Source organism: Lineus longissimus, chromosome 10 (assembly GCF_910592395.1).
Source record: "Lineus longissimus chromosome 10, tnLinLong1.2, whole genome shotgun sequence".
Taxonomy (NCBI): domain Eukaryota; kingdom Metazoa; phylum Nemertea; class Pilidiophora; order Heteronemertea; family Lineidae; genus Lineus; species Lineus longissimus.
Window position 1 is genome coordinate 7,771,360 of NC_088317.1, and position 15,912 is coordinate 7,787,271.

Genomic DNA, 15,912 nt, shown 5'->3' on the forward strand with positions numbered 1-15,912 from the left:
ACAATCAAAAATGCCCTCAAAAGACGACATGGAATGATTATTTTATTGATATTTCCTACTATATACCTTCCAATTATCACTTTATACAAATAGATCGGCGTTAGGTCGCATGCTTTTCTTTCCTGGTGACACTATAAAGCAAAATAGTTGCAACCCCGTAAATGCGCTATAAGTCCAATAATAAGTGACGGTGACCCGTTATAAATGTTTCGCCAGCTTCGCTTTTTTGCCGCTACGCGGCGCGTTGGGCCCTTGCGTCAAGCTGTTCGTTAAGTTCCATTATCTGCGTATCCTTTTCCATTTTTACTGCAGCAAGATTATCACCAGCCTTTTTTAATCCTCTAAGTTCCCTAAATGCGTATTCTGTGAAACCTAATTCTTTAAGTTCATCATCAGTTGCGTCAATCAACCTATCTATTGGTTTGGGTGATTTAATAACCTCATCAATTACTGTCTGTGTTTCACTTGATACTAACTGGGGTTTTCTTGCAGATGCTGCTCCTTCCATAGGCACTGTTGTTGGTGTACTAGATTCTGATTCAATCGTCCTTTAATATTGTTTTAGGAAATTGAACCCGAGGTGGGGACCTTGGTTGAGAGTGTCTTGGTAACTCAACCAAGGTCCGAAGCCGAGGGTTCAATTTCTATTCTAAAATACCTCAAACTTAAAAAGATAGGCCACGAAAATAACTTGAATATGTGCGAATTTGGCAAATTCCATCCATCGCCGGAGCGCCGGTAGCGCCGTTGTTTACATTATGTTACAGAAAATGAGACATGTACATTTTGTACAGCGCGCATAGGAAGTCCGCATCGGCTCGCTCAAGTGATGCTAAAATCCGCGCAAATGGGCTATATGGAGCGTTTTTCTCGGCAAATATGTGTAGTGCTCATTAAAAAACTTAGGGTGGTTGATGCTCCATTGGCTGATTTGTGTTTGAAGCAGTGTTTTGAGAGCCTCAAACTTCTGAAGTGAGCTGAAATTCCATTGACGTGACGTGTGCATGGTTTCCACATTTTAGTGCAACCCGAGGGAACTTGGTTGCGTGTCCAAAACACTCCGCTCTCAGAACGAGGCTTATGCATTTTCCATTTAAAAGTTGACTTTACGGTACCAAGGTATTTTAGAATTACAAATTTTGTACCAAATTTATCTTTTAATTTACATTCAGCAAAGAATTCACTATTCTTTTTAGTCAAACGGAGTAAACCCCCCAGTCTCTTCCCTATTAGCATTTTTGGTAACAATAAAATTATCGTTTTGTTTTTGTTTATCTGTAAAGTCTTTAAGTTATTTTGTCACCTTAAAGAAAAGTTCTTTACCTCCAATTCAAAGTACTTTGATTCTTGGTGCTAGATTACTCTAATAAGAAATTATCTAATAACAAAGTATGTAATTGTCGTAGTTCACTGTCTACTATCGGGTTCTTGTTCTCCCTTCCGCCGATAGCAGGTTGAAGGTGAACACTCTAGGCAGTAAATTGAAGCGAAATAAGAGAAGAGTACTTTTTTTAATACGAGTTCTATTCAAATGAGGTACAGACTGAGTCAAGTGATGAGTTTGGGCACTAACCAAGCGGTCCAGCAGGCATTCCATACGGTGTTAACACTTGGCTAGGCTTTCCAGAACTCCGAATGACCACGAATGGACCCAAAATATTTTTAATAGTGAAAGGAGTAACAATATCCTTAATAGGAACATTAGTACTAGTTCTGGTACCATGCTGTCCGTTAGCTCCTACAGTGGTGCTGAAAGGGTGGATGTCGTCCTGGGTGCCGACAAATGGTACCCAGGTTCGAAATCGACTGGACAATGAGCACCCTGGGTGCCATTACACTAGACAAACAGCACCCAGCTTCCATCTTAGTATGCCAACCTGATGCCAGATCCCGATTCCGCTTTTTCTATAAACCCAAGGAACGGAAGCAAAAACAAACTTTTGCTGGACGCATACTAAGATCGTTTTCTGGTGATAATTATTCAAAAACTAGGTTTGCAAACTCCACTAAACTTCTAAATCTTGTTTATTGAAAGTGTTTTAGGAGCTTGAAATTTTTTTTAACCATATACACCCTATTATTTCGAGTTGGACGCCACTGGTCGCCACTGAACGCTAAATAGGATGACCCGTCTCGAGCGCCACCCAGCGTCTGTTTTTTTTATACGACCGCGTTCTTCGACGTCCTCTTTCACAAAAACATGTGAGGGAAGTTTGCGCGAGCGCCACCCAACGTCTGTTTTGATATACGACCGCGTTCTCCGACGTCCTCTTTCACAAAAACATGTGAGGAAAGTTTGCGCGAGCGCCACCCAACGTCTGTTTTGATATACGACCGCGTTCTTCGACGTCCTCTTTCACAAAAACATGCAAGACAAGTTTGCGCGAGCGACGACCGCTTACAAAAACATGTACATATTTTTTGCGGTTTTCACGGCCCATAGTGATTCCCATTGTTTCCTTCCTCGTGACGCAATTATTTCATGTCGTCATGAGCCATTGACCATTCACGCAAGTAGATTTATTCACACCGGCGCCACTGAAGTGCGGGTGTGGGGACATCATGTATTCAAAAATCGTCTGCTAGGACATACAGGACAACGTTGGCGGAGACAGTTGTGACATTTCATTGCAGACGAAGTAAACGTCCTCTTCTTCTCGATTTACGTACTTTACTTCAAAAAAGTCAGTTTTAACACTACTAAATCCAGATCCAGTCACGTGATTTCTAGTAACTGCCAAACTCGACCCAGTGCCGGTATAATGTTTTTGAGTGTTTCTGTTTTTGAGTGTTTCCCCTCATTGTTTGGGAACGCTAAAAGATAGATTGACAAGTTTTTCTGTGTTTCCCCCTATTGAAAAGTCATGGTCTCTCTAGCTGCCTATTGTTTGGAAACACTGACACATGGGAAACAACCACAGATGTTACACCGGAACTGTGAAGTAATGATGTAGGTCACGTGGTCAGAGTGCTGGAGTTCCCGTACCGCCTGGCTATCCGATTTAGCATCTACCATAACATAACATAACATAACATAACATAATTTATTGTTCTCAAAAATTCCCTCGCGGGACAATATGAGGATAACAAAAAAAATAGTAACAAAAATTTTCTAACATGGCAATGATTATGATTATGACAAAAAATTAAGGATGGCTTTACAAAATGATGACAAATTTAACAGGGTTGATTGGCCTTTGGCATTTATAAAGGTTTTATAGTAATTACGTTGAAGCGGCCTAGGTATATTTCCCAACATTGGGTAATATGGAATTCTTAATTCGATTAGCCCTATACATGATACAAAATAGTGAACTTCATCTAAAATATCCACTTGCCCACAGAATTGGCAAACAGATTCTGTTACATTGTTTTCGAAAAGTCGAGATCTGACACCTTGAATTTGTAGAGGCCCGGTTCGGAATCTACACACAGCATACATTTTGTCCAGGGGCATTTTTTTCAAATACGGTTCGAATATAAATTCTTCTTTGAAACTCCTATATACCATACAATTTACATCTTGATTTATTTTTCCTCTCCATTTCTGAATAAATTGGTCTTTTAGTACCTGCGATACAACTAATTTGAGCTGGTTTCCAGTCATAATTAATGGGTCTGACCAGATCCTATGGATACCACATTCATTTAATATATTCAACACACCGGAGCACCAACTTGAGAGATGTCGTTCCGGAACGACATCAGCGCCTCTAGTGTCAAGATCGTAAATTTGCCATTCTTGATTTTGGCGCCAAACGAATAAAAAAAAAAACGCGTTAAAACAATTAAGAATATATCAGCTACAAAAATTCGTTATTAACTAACTGGTGAAGAAACATACACAAATATCTAGGCTAGCAGGTGGAAAATTCAATTATTATTTCACCACAAAGAGCTGCTTCTGTCACTGCCCGCAGATATGAGACAGCTACCGGTGCGGGGACTACTTCTTTATGGGGACTTATTGTTCAGCGTGTCCAAGGAATTCTATTTTTAGAGGCCAATGGGGGGGGGGTTGGGGGGGGGGGGGGGGTTGGGGGGGGGGGCTTCCCCAAATGTACTGACTAAAACCTGACACTTTCAGAGAACAGGGAGGGGGTTTGGGGGACTCATCCCCCAATGTACTGGCTAAATATGTCAGAAGGACGGGGGTTTGGGGGGCTCCCCCATGTCAAACAGTTGTGTGAGTTCACTAGAGATTGCTCTTTACATATTAGGCGAAATGGCTGTAGGCGAAATGGTTATAACTCACACAACGTATAGTGAGTGTAATGGTTACGTATGTGTATAAAGTGTAAACAAAATTCATATATCCATCATGTCCATCGAATCTGAAAAAATTTGTGCAGACCCATGACAGTTCCGGTTCCGGTACAGTTTGTTGCATTCCATACGGGCCGCGCTTGCCGATCCTGCTTTCACGACGCACCGCAACCACACAAGGAGGATACCGCGGTGACGTCACATCACGTGATCCCGACCCATATTAGTGATCGCTATGGCCAATCAGATTCAGTCTACTGGCAGCACCAGCACTGAACACATCTCCACATCTCACTGTCTGGTGCGCTCCTGTACACAAAAACACCAATAGACATGAAATATTGCAATACCTAGTATGGATTCTTCCTGTGTAGAATAAAATTTACAGAGCAGATTAACTTCCACGAATAAAAAAGACGTTTGGCGTAGCCAAAGTGCGGAAATAATGGGAAACAAGCCTATCGGCGTCTGATTCACAATGTGGTTTGTGAGGAGTGTCATAGTCATCAACAGTGTAGCTTAGGTATTTCGAAGACCAGTGGAATTGGCGGCGTCAAATTATTAGTGAAATTTATAATTTACAAATTACAAATTACAAATCGTTTATTGAAACCGTGTAAAAAGTTACATTTTACATAAGATGAAAGTACAATGACCATAAGCATGATGAACTAAATAACTGGTGTGACATTGTTGTGGATTTGGTGGTGTGCAGCTGGAGGAGTGGACAATGTCACAACCAGGGTTCCTACATTATATACAGTGGAACCTCCGTTAGTAGACACCTCTCTATTAAAGACAACCTTTCCAATAAGGACACTAGTTTTGGTTCCAAATTGGTTGTTTCCATTCAATTTTGACTTCTCTAATCAGTCTTTGGGTGTTCCGAATGCTTGACACATTTCGAACATGTTTTGGTTGGAAACAACCCTACAGTCTTACACTTATGGCTGAATGAATGACAGTGCATTTTCGTGAAAGCTCGGTGACGAAATGCTGCGACACTATTCGTCACCAACATGTTTGATGGGTGGTGCCATCTGCACAAAGGACGATGAATTAAATAACTGATGTGACATTGTCGCTGCATTTGCAGGTGTCCACATCGAGGAGTAGATGATGTCACTACATGTACCAGGGTTTGTACTTTCATATACAGTGGACCTACTTTTTGTGGACACCTTTCTATTGAGGACAACCTCTTTAATAAGGACAGTAGTTTTTGGTTCCAAATTGGTTGTTTCCATTCAACTCGACTTCTCAGTTTAGGACACCTCTCTGTTAAAACAGCACTTTTCAGTCCCTGGGGCATTTCTGGAAATTTCATGCTATGGAGCAATTGGTTCAGCTAAGTGACAAGAACAGTACTATAAGACGGTTTTAAAAAGTTGAAAATTATTTATTTAAATGACATATGAATGGTTCAGCAGTAATTGGCAGTGTGCATTATGTAATGAAATATGATTTACATAATATAACATTTTTGTGACAAATAGTACAGATGATGGATAAATCGATACAGTGGATAGCTGTTAGAATATGCAATACATGCAATAGCATTTGTTTTTATTGAGATTTTGCGAGAACCAAGTGGTATTTTGACAAGATAATAGAAAGCCAATAACACTACAAGAACATGACTTCAATACATTGACATTGTAGTACTTGGTATACTAAAAATATTCAAAGATGGGTATCTTGAGTTAAAGTACAAGATGTATGAATGAAGGAGGCACTCTGGTAAAAAATGGTGTCGCTAATGAAAGATTAGAACAGTCCGTCTCAACCTGCCAAGCTCAGAGCGACATGCGCCTGGTTTTGCTGTGACGGGTCACATATACAAAGTTTACATAAAACAAGATTTGTATGTTTATTTAGGAGGAGTACAAAAGTTGTATATAAAATGCCGACTTCATTATGATTTATAGGACACAAAATTTGACATGACAGCATTTTATAAAATATGAATAATCTATAATGAGAATAGTTTTGTAGCACCAATGATTTGAAAATACTGAATTTATTTATTGCATGAATAGAACACAAAAAACAGGATGATTACATGATTGTCACATGCGTGAAATATATTGTCATGGATGGGCATTGGGAACAAAAAGAATTGCGGTTATCAGCTGCATTGGTAGCGATTGCTTTAGCTGATTTTCAGAAACTGACAGGAATGAGAATGTTGATATAGTGTTGAAAAAATATTTTTATAACATACATTGCATTCAAATAACACTAAGAAGTAGACGAGTACTAATTTCGCACACTTGAAAATATTTGGACATTGACTGTCACAGGTAGTGGTAGTAGAGTAATTACATGCCATCAGCAGCACTAATTCAGACAGTTTTCGCTGTGCTTCAGTAACTGACTGGAATGACTAAGTTTGATTGTGCTGAAATGATACATAATAACGTACATTGCATAAACAAAATGATTACAAGATTTGTACTGTCTTGAAATATATGGACAGGGACAGTCACTGGAAGTTTGACATGCCATCAGTTGCACTGCTCCCGACAGTTTTCACTGTGCTTCAGTAACTGACTGGAATGACTAAGTTTGATTGTTCTGTATTTGCCTCCATTTGGATTTTGTGAACAAAAGTTACTAACCTTGTGTAATTGAAGTGTCGAATTCGCCTTGGTCGAAATGATAATACAGTAAATAAATCTATTGAATGTTGCTGAAAAGAAAACACTTACTATGTTAGAAGCCATGTACATGATAACACCACCACCACCATTATCAATATCATCACAAGTCAACTGGGGAATATGTGTGATATTTGTTCAAAACTTGCGTATATGGTATTTGCAGGTCTATTGTATTGTTACATATTTTTCACTTTCAAAATTAACTTTTTTACTAGAAATTATGAATCAATACTAACCGTAAGAAGCGTATGAAATTACAGAAGGCCTTCGTCGAAAAATGTAATGTACTTGTACTCATTCGTGTCATTAAACCTGAAAGCAGCACAGCATAACAGTGAAATTACCGTGACATCAATGGATGTCAAACTAACATAGTGACGTAAATTTGAATTCGAAGTGCACAAATTCACAATTAAGGTTTCGAACACATTGAGAACTGAAAAACTTCATACAAATGCTTTCACACCAATGATATGATTGTGGCGCTCCTGATGAGGTATCGCCCTCTGCTAAGCAGCTTTGGTCGTAACTAGGGTAAATGTTTTTTTCAAGTGATATGAGCGATGCAATACCTTAGTTTCCACCAGCGCCACGTAGCAGTCAATGAAGTTGTGCTGGTACTCCATTAACGTCATGCTTCAAATTTGAAGAAATTAATATTACCTTCATCAAGTACGTAATAATATTACACCAGGCCTTTGTCGAAAATGTAGATCTCGAAGTCTAACTGTAATGAAAGAAAACATCAATGTGACAATATGGTTTACTATGTATGAGGGGGAGAACGGGTATTTTCGGGACACTGGGATGGGCCGAAAATAACTGTCGGGATTCGGGATAGACACCCTTATTTTAGCGGGATTCGAGACAAGCCGTGTTTTGCGTCACGATTCGGCTAAAATTGCGTATTGGGAAACGGGATAAGCCTTTTTTTCCTAACGGGACGTCGAGACAGTTCCCCCCCCCCCCCCTTCCCCGTTCCCACCCTCATGACATGTAGCATTGTTTGTAGGCCTATTGTTACTCACAATCTATTTTTTTGTAATTGATACTGGTAGTATCAATGTGAAATATGCCACACGTTGGGAGCATGCAAGGCCTAGTACAATACACCATCATCACAATCAAATATTTCAATAATACACTGTCAACGAGAATGAATGTTCAACCATCAATCACGTGCATTGTAGTAGTGTACATCCCCCATCCCATGAGTATGACGGCTTGCGCCCCGCTGACACGACGAGCACATGGCTGAGCCAATCCATCGCCTATACACTACTTTACAAAAATCGACACCTACTGAAACTTTCACTAATTATTCTCGGAAATGTACTTTATCGTTACATCAATAAATGCACATTCGAATTTCAAAACTACCACTTATTTTTGCCGTGAAACTGACCTGAGTTATCGAAACACCGTCAAAAGAGGAAGAAGCAGGTCCGCATTTATCGAAATATTGCTAAATATAATTTTCAAAATGTCGACCAAATTACCAATTAAATCACAATAAACTTATCAAATGTTCACTCATGCCTTTGGGTGAAAAAATACTGATTTTTCAATCATTCTCAATTTTACAAATCACCAATCACAAAAAGAAATAATGATGCAATTACCCAAAATAGATGAGATTTGACCACTGGTATAATTCCGCCATCTTGGATATCGGCATCGTCATCACCACTTCAAATTCTAAAGTCTTATTCAGGCCTAATATGTGTCACCTGCTGTGGTAAAATGGCTTGTTTTATCAATAAATAACAAAATATGATCTTTGTAAATAAAATCGGAGATCTTCTGGTGTGTTTTTATGTGAATTTATTACGAACTATCAATGCAGCGCAGGGCAGCCATCGTGTTCTCATGCGTAGTGGCGATGCGATAGCCATCCGCGGCACTGCTTTTCAAGATGGTGGCAATTGCCCAGTGCTAGAGGCGTTGTAAGGAAAATTGAGAGCAGGCCCCTAATGAATGAACTCTCAACGATATCGATATATTTTCGTAATTCCAGCACAACTGTTCACCAATGAACGTCCACCGACAATCCCACTTAACGAATATTAATATCAATTCATATCATGTATCTTAAGACGCTTTTATTTCATTTTAAAAAGAGTTATCGAGTGAACGATGACCTCCTACCGCACCCTCGAAATAAACAGCCAAAATGACCACAAAAACACCTTTTTAGAAAAAAACAGCGATTTTTACGAAATAAATGTCATCAGAGACGAAACTAGACACTAATTTAGCTAGGTATGCACAGTAATAGTACCTGAAGTGATCGATTTCAAGGAGAAAATACACTGAAAACAACTTTTCAGGAACAGAAATAAGATCACATTGTGAATAATAATGTCTCCGCTAAAATACACTACGAAATACACTAGGCAATGCACTACGCGATACACGGTAGAGATGCAGTTGAGTTTGTTATTGTTTTGACTTAGAAGCCCGCCCATATCATAATATATTAATGTATTCATGAAGTATGAACTCATTTCTGTCCCATACAACTCTAAGAACAGTCAATTTCTCCTTAAATCATCACCGAAACCGCGATATCCGCAGGAAGATTTCGTTCTAGTGTCCGAAAATGCATGATCTTACAGGGGCGCTAACTCGACAAATAGAGGGGATCTATGGGGATCTATGCAAGTTTAAGGTATTACAGGTCTCGAACTTGTAAAATCTGTAAACATGCCTCCAAATCCCATTATGATAATGAAGAGATTGCCCCATATCTGGGAGACTGTTTTGAAACCATCGCTAATTTTGGAAGATCGGTGCCGGCTATTTGGTTTAAAAAACCCTTTTTTTCCCCATCAAAACAGCACTTTTCATTATTCAAATGATAGCTTATTGTCTGAAGACTTATTTCATAGCAGAAAAGTACTAATAACTCTGATTTGATGCGAAAAATCTAACTTTTTTGATGACTTGATTTTCCCTTGGCCGTGGATCGAGTTTGTTTACAATATGCAGCGCCATCTTGGAAAAGCCGTGACGTCACCGCGGTATCCTCCTTGGCAACCACAGTTACCATGATTCCCATTGTTTCCTTCCTCGTGACGCAATTATTTCATGACGTCATGAGCCATTGACCATTCACGCAAGTAGATTATTCACACCGGCGCCACTGAAGTGCGGGTGTGGGACATCATGATTTCAAAAATCGTCTGCTAGGACATATGTACAGGACAACGTGTGTGAGGGCACTAACATTGGAATAACGCTAAAAGCAGTAGTTGGTTTTAGGATTGGCCGTTAGGCGCCGCAGGCTAATGTGCGCGTGTTAGCTGCGCGCGCACTAGCTGCCCTGAGACTGTGTATTTAAGGTGTAAATAAATGCACGTGTATAAACACAGACATGACATGTCAGCCGGCTTTTTCAAAAGAGGGAGATTGAACATGAAAACAAGACAAAACATAACATAAAATTTGCATCAATCGATATTAAACCTTGACCAGAGCCTACATCATCGCAATGTCTTGGGCTAGCTAGTAGAAATCCGAGAATGTCTGATTTAACGAGCAGAAAATGTTAGAATCACGGTGCTGCCCTAAACACGCCCACTTTTCTGTGTTGTGACTGTGTATTGACTATTGTGAATTTTGTGTGTTCCAACGCTAACCCTAACCCTGATAACCTCACCAGTTGCTCAAAAACTGCATTGATGGTTCGGTAAAGGTAGGAAATATAATGATATTACATGAAACATGGCTTTATATTGAAATAAAAGTTTGTTCATATGATATAAAGTCACTTAAGCTAAGGACACTTTAACTTTGTCACATCCTTCCTCCTTGTCTGTTTTAACACTTTCTCTGATTTCATTTGTGATTTATCCCAAGGTCTATTGTTTTACTGTTACAAAGGAGATATGTAGTGTTCCTTTATGCATGGAAAACTGGTTTGAATGAGTTATTTTTTAACAAAAACAAATGATGTGGAAGACAAAATTGTGACTGTCCTTCAGAAAATGGCATTTTCAACTCGTTCGGCACCACCAACAACCGAGAAAAATGTAAAAGACCGTTGGTGTTGAATTAGATCTGTGCAGAATTGGGAATATATCAGGAAATTGTCCCAGTGGATGAGGTGATTTTAGGCAATTCTTAGGCGTATTGCATTAGGTCTTATTTTGGCCCTTTTTGACCGATCTAACCCTTATATTTTCTGTAATTCACACTGAACAACTTACTTTTAGTCCGTTTCATCATTTGTAATCCCCTCATACCAAAAACAGATAAAAAAAACTATAATTCATTAATTTTAGGTTTTTCGGTTGACTTTAACTGAAAATCCTCATAGACCCCAACCCTTAGTACCTGATTTATCAGTCGAATATGGCAAATATACTTTTTTTGGTGGAAATGATCTGGAACAATCATTTATTCATATAAAGCTGGTATATATGTCCATCGCACGGTAAATTTGTTTTTAATTGAATTTTTTTGAAAATAGCCCCAAAAAGTACCCGGCCCAATATTGAAAGGGTCCATTTGAACCCTCCAAACGTAGTCGATTTGCACCGAATGCTAAATAATGTTGAGATCTATGCCCTACCAACAAAATATGATGAAATGAAAACATTCGTAATGATTTTAGCTGTAATTTCAGCCATTATCTAAAGAGCCCCTTCCGCCGCCTCTTTTCTGTTATATTCCTGATGGAGACAAGTCTTCAGTGTGCTGTCCCAATCAATCAACAAGATAGTCTCATAGAGATGATATTTATAGAGACAAGTATTCAGTGTGCCCTCCCAATAAGTCAACAAAATGTCGCATGGAGGTGTCACTTATGGACACATGACTGTCTTGTCTCAATCAGACAACAAGATTGTCATTAAGAGATTCCCTTTTGGAGGCAAGTCTTCGATGTGCTGCCCCAATCAGCAAGGTGTCCTCATATAGATGTCACTTATGGAAACATAGTCTTGTCTCAATCAGAATACAAGATGGTATCAACAAGATGTCCCTTTTGGAGGCAAGTTTTCAGTGTGCTCTCGAAGGGATGCCACTAGAGACAGGTCTTCAATGTGCTGTCACAATCAGCCAACAAGGTGTCCGCGTACATATGTCACTTATGGAGACATGTCTTGTCTCAACCAGACAACTAGATGGTCTCAAAGACATGTCCCTTTTTGAGGCAAGTCTTTATTGTGCTGTCGAAGGGATGCCACTTATAGAGACAAGTCTTCAATGTGCTGTCACAATCAGCCAACAAGGTGTCCTCATACATATGTCACTTATGAAGACATGTCTTGTCTCAATCAGGCAACTAGATGGTCTCAAAGACATGTCCCTTTTTGATGCAAGTCTTCAGTGTGCTCTCGAATGGATGTCTTTTATGGAGACAAGTCTTCAATGTGCTGTCACAATCAGCCAACAAGGTGTCCTCATACATATGTCACTTATGGAGACATGTCTTGTCTCAATCAGACAACTAGATGGTCTCAAAGACGTGTCCCTTTTTGAGGCAAGTCTTTAGTGAGTTGTCGAAGGGATGCCACTTATAGAGACAGGTCTTCAATGTGCTGTCACAATCAGCCAACAAGGTGTCCTCATACATACGTCACTTGTGAAGACATGTCTTGTCTCAATCAGACAACTAGATGGTCTCAAAGACATGTCCCTTTTTGATGCAAGTCTTCAGTTTACTCTCGAATGGATGTCTTTTACGGAGACAAGTCTTCAATGTGCTGTCACAATCAGCCAACAAGGTGTCCTCATACAGATGTCACTCTTGGAGACTTGTCTTGTCCAATCAGACAAGATGGTCTCATAGAGATGTCCTTTATGGACGCATATCTTCAGTGTGCGTGCTGCACCGAACAGACAACAAGGTGGTCTCATTGAGATGTCACTTATGGAGACTATGGTGTGCTGTCCTGATCAGACAAAAAGGGGGTCTCAAATGGATGTGTTCGGTGTGGTCTCAAAGGTATGTAGGCATGTCTTCAGTGTGGGGTCCCAATCGGTCAACAATATTTTCTCATAGAGTCTAGAGCGTTCCTTATGGAGGGAAGTCTTCGGTGTGCAGTCCTAATCGGACACCAAGATGTTCTCAAAGAGATATTGCTTATGGAGCCATGTCTTGGTGTGCAGTCTTTAACAGACAACAAGGTGGTCTCACAGAGATGTCACTGTGATACAAAGAAGAGTCACAGAAATGAACTTTAGCCTAGTGAAAAAGATAAAAGACAAGGCGATAGATTTCAGGTCATTTAATTATTATTATCTGCTCTGCTCATTGCCCACACCAAACCCTTATTCAAGACTTTAAAATCATTAGAAGTAACAGATATACACACTCTACTACAAATGAAGTTTCTACACAAATTTTTCAATAATTGCGATCTGGGTTACTTCATTCATGCATCAAAACAAATGACCAAATACATCCTCACAATACTAGAAACGGGCAGAAATCAATAATCCCACGATCCCGACTTAACATTAGGAAAAAATACCATTTTTGTCACTCAGTAGAACCTCTCTATTAAGGACACCATCGGGACTGCCAAATGCTGTCCTTAATAGAGAGGTGTCCTGATTAGAGAGGTCATATTGAATGGAAAGTACCAATTTGGGACCAAAACTAGTGTCCTTAATAGTGAGGTTGTCCTTCATAGAGAGGTATCCGCTAAGGGAGGTTCCACTGTATCTTCAATTCCCTTTCTGCCTTTAAGTATCAGGATAAAATTCACACTCACAGTCTTCATGACTTCAATATGTATAAAAATCATTTACTGGGATTATACAGTTCTCGCTGTGTAATTCCACAATTTTACATAATGTGTTCACACTTGAACTTTCAATATTCACCACACATTTAATTTTGCCAAACATGATTATCATTTGTACATATGTGGCTGGGGCACTTTAGGTACATTACCACGGTGGCAATTGCAGGACAAGGGCTTTTAAAATTATGTCAGTCATTTCAAACAACTTGATCTGTCTACTACTCTCATATATAATAAGCTCAAAAGGCCCAAAAAGCGGTTGTTGTCAGAGAAAAATATTACCGGTACAAGTACTTGCTGGAAATTCTTGCAGCCATTCAGTTTACTGTCATGCTGATTTCAACTTAACTCAATGAATGTTATCTTGGGACTTGAAGAAATGTGTAAATACCCTACAACTTGGGCACTGTCATGTTTCTCAGGAAAGTCAAGTTTTTCAGATAAATGCCAGAAAAAGCCATTATCTCTCGTCAAAGGGCTCTAGTTGAGATGAGGCACGAGCGAAGAATATAAATGTAATGGACGCCATTTTTCAAAACTTTCCAAGATTACTCAAACAAATTATTACAGAAGATGATTAACGAGTGTCGCGTAAATGAATACGCACATTGCTTGATTACACGACACACCTCAATCTTTTATTTTAACTTTATATTCAAAACTTAAACATTGTGTTTCTTGCGAATGACCAATGGTGCGCAGTCAACCTCTTGAATCCCGGTGACCGACCAGTCAGTCATTTTGAAATAATGTTTTTTTCCCCAACGACCGACAGGTCGGTCTCAGTAATATTTTTATTCCCTTGAGCTGGGACGCTATTTTATTGCTGGTTTCAGCGTGTTTGATGTACAGTAGGGCCAGTTAGAGCAAGCCTGGGTAGATGGTGCCTCGTCACCGGACTTTGGTGGTTGTATGCGGGCGCCATACATCGTGAACGTCAGACCCAATTTCGCAACCACGTGACCACCCTGGGATCCCGTGATTTTCAAGTTTTGGGAGTCAAGAGGATAAACGCAGCAAACCAATCTAGAATGATCTGGATCGGTCAAGATCACTGGTTCCGTGTAAATGGCCCTCACGTGTCTGCATAGGTTATGGTATTCCAACCACTTCAAGCACTTGGTTTGGTACCAAAATTATTAAAGGACCTTAGGCATTATTAACCCTTTGGCTCCCGAGGCCTATGTAACGCGATGTACCGAGATTTTTTACCAGTTTTATGCAAAATAACGTAAAAATACTTTTAAATATTGTACCTCCTTCATTATGCATCCTTGATTTATAGTCATAGTTCCACCTATTGTTGTGTATTTGGTTGAGACGGTTGTATGTGTAACGACGACAACAACGAGTAATGGCGAGGAGTTTAAGATGTCCGCGCCCACCCATGAGAGCACGTGCGATGAACATTTGTAAAGTTTGATTGATTTTGTAGCAAGCAAGGAGAAATAAACGTTGTTTTGTTTAAGAGGTTGAGGAGTTATAATATGTAAAGTCAAGGACTTAGTGAGCCCCCCTTTAGGTCGGGGGAGCTCCCCCGAACCCCCCTACGAGCATATGTTAAGTGCAAGCTCTAACAACTACAGCTGTTACAATGGGGGGACACCCCCCAAACCCCCCTCCGTCGACATAGGTTTTTACCAGTGCGTTGGGGGGAAGCTCCCCCCAAACCCCCCCGGTGGACAGTCAACTAGCCCTTCTGTGTCATACTGCTGGAGGGGGGTGCGATGGGACCATCCATATAGTTCCTTCCGACACATTTTTGTTTTGGTAATTAATGTAATACATTGTGATTGTCCTTATTCACGGGAATCGGGCGTTTCCAGTGATATACGACACTTAAATGGATTGTCCTCATGCATTCACTTTGGAAACGCATTTTAAAATAGATGTCACGTCCTGTTAATGGGGCACGTCATCATCGCGTACATTTGGGAAAAACTCCCTAACGAGACCGGAGCAGACGGCTGAAAGTAGTTTATTTATTGGCCGCTAGGGTACAGAATGTACGTCGCTCACCCGAATTTTTCACGCAACTATAGCTAAATAGAGCTAGTTCTAGTTTGTGATTCATTTTGATACTTCAGATTTGGGCAGTAGACCAATATAACTTAGTCGTCAGTGTGGTTTTAAGCTGGAAAAACGTATTTATTTTTCTTAAAGTGCCTTTTTTGGACGGGTGTGTGCGATTGTTTTGTTTTTATGTCACGTGACCTCGACCATGT

The 15,912-nt window shown here is 39.9% G+C and overlaps 1 long non-coding RNA gene across 7 annotated transcripts in view; it reads right to left on the reverse strand.

The window, feature by feature from the left end:
* Positions 1–5,664: 5,664 nt before the first annotated feature.
* The window catches only part of LOC135494600 (uncharacterized), a 439,372-nt gene continuing 429,124 nt past the window's right edge, over positions 5,665–15,912 (reverse strand). For 2 of the 7 annotated variants that reach the window (XR_010448407.1, XR_010448406.1), the window contains 3 exons: positions 7,593–7,656; positions 7,166–7,241; positions 5,665–6,958 (listed from right to left, as the gene is read on the reverse strand). This is a non-coding gene — a long non-coding RNA (uncharacterized LOC135494600). Of the gene's footprint in view, positions 6,959–7,165; positions 7,242–7,501; positions 7,657–8,334; positions 8,383–8,551; positions 8,590–9,210; positions 9,288–15,912 lie in introns of those variants that run through there. The other 5 variants (XR_010448412.1, XR_010448411.1, XR_010448408.1 and 2 more) reach the window with 5 other exon arrangements.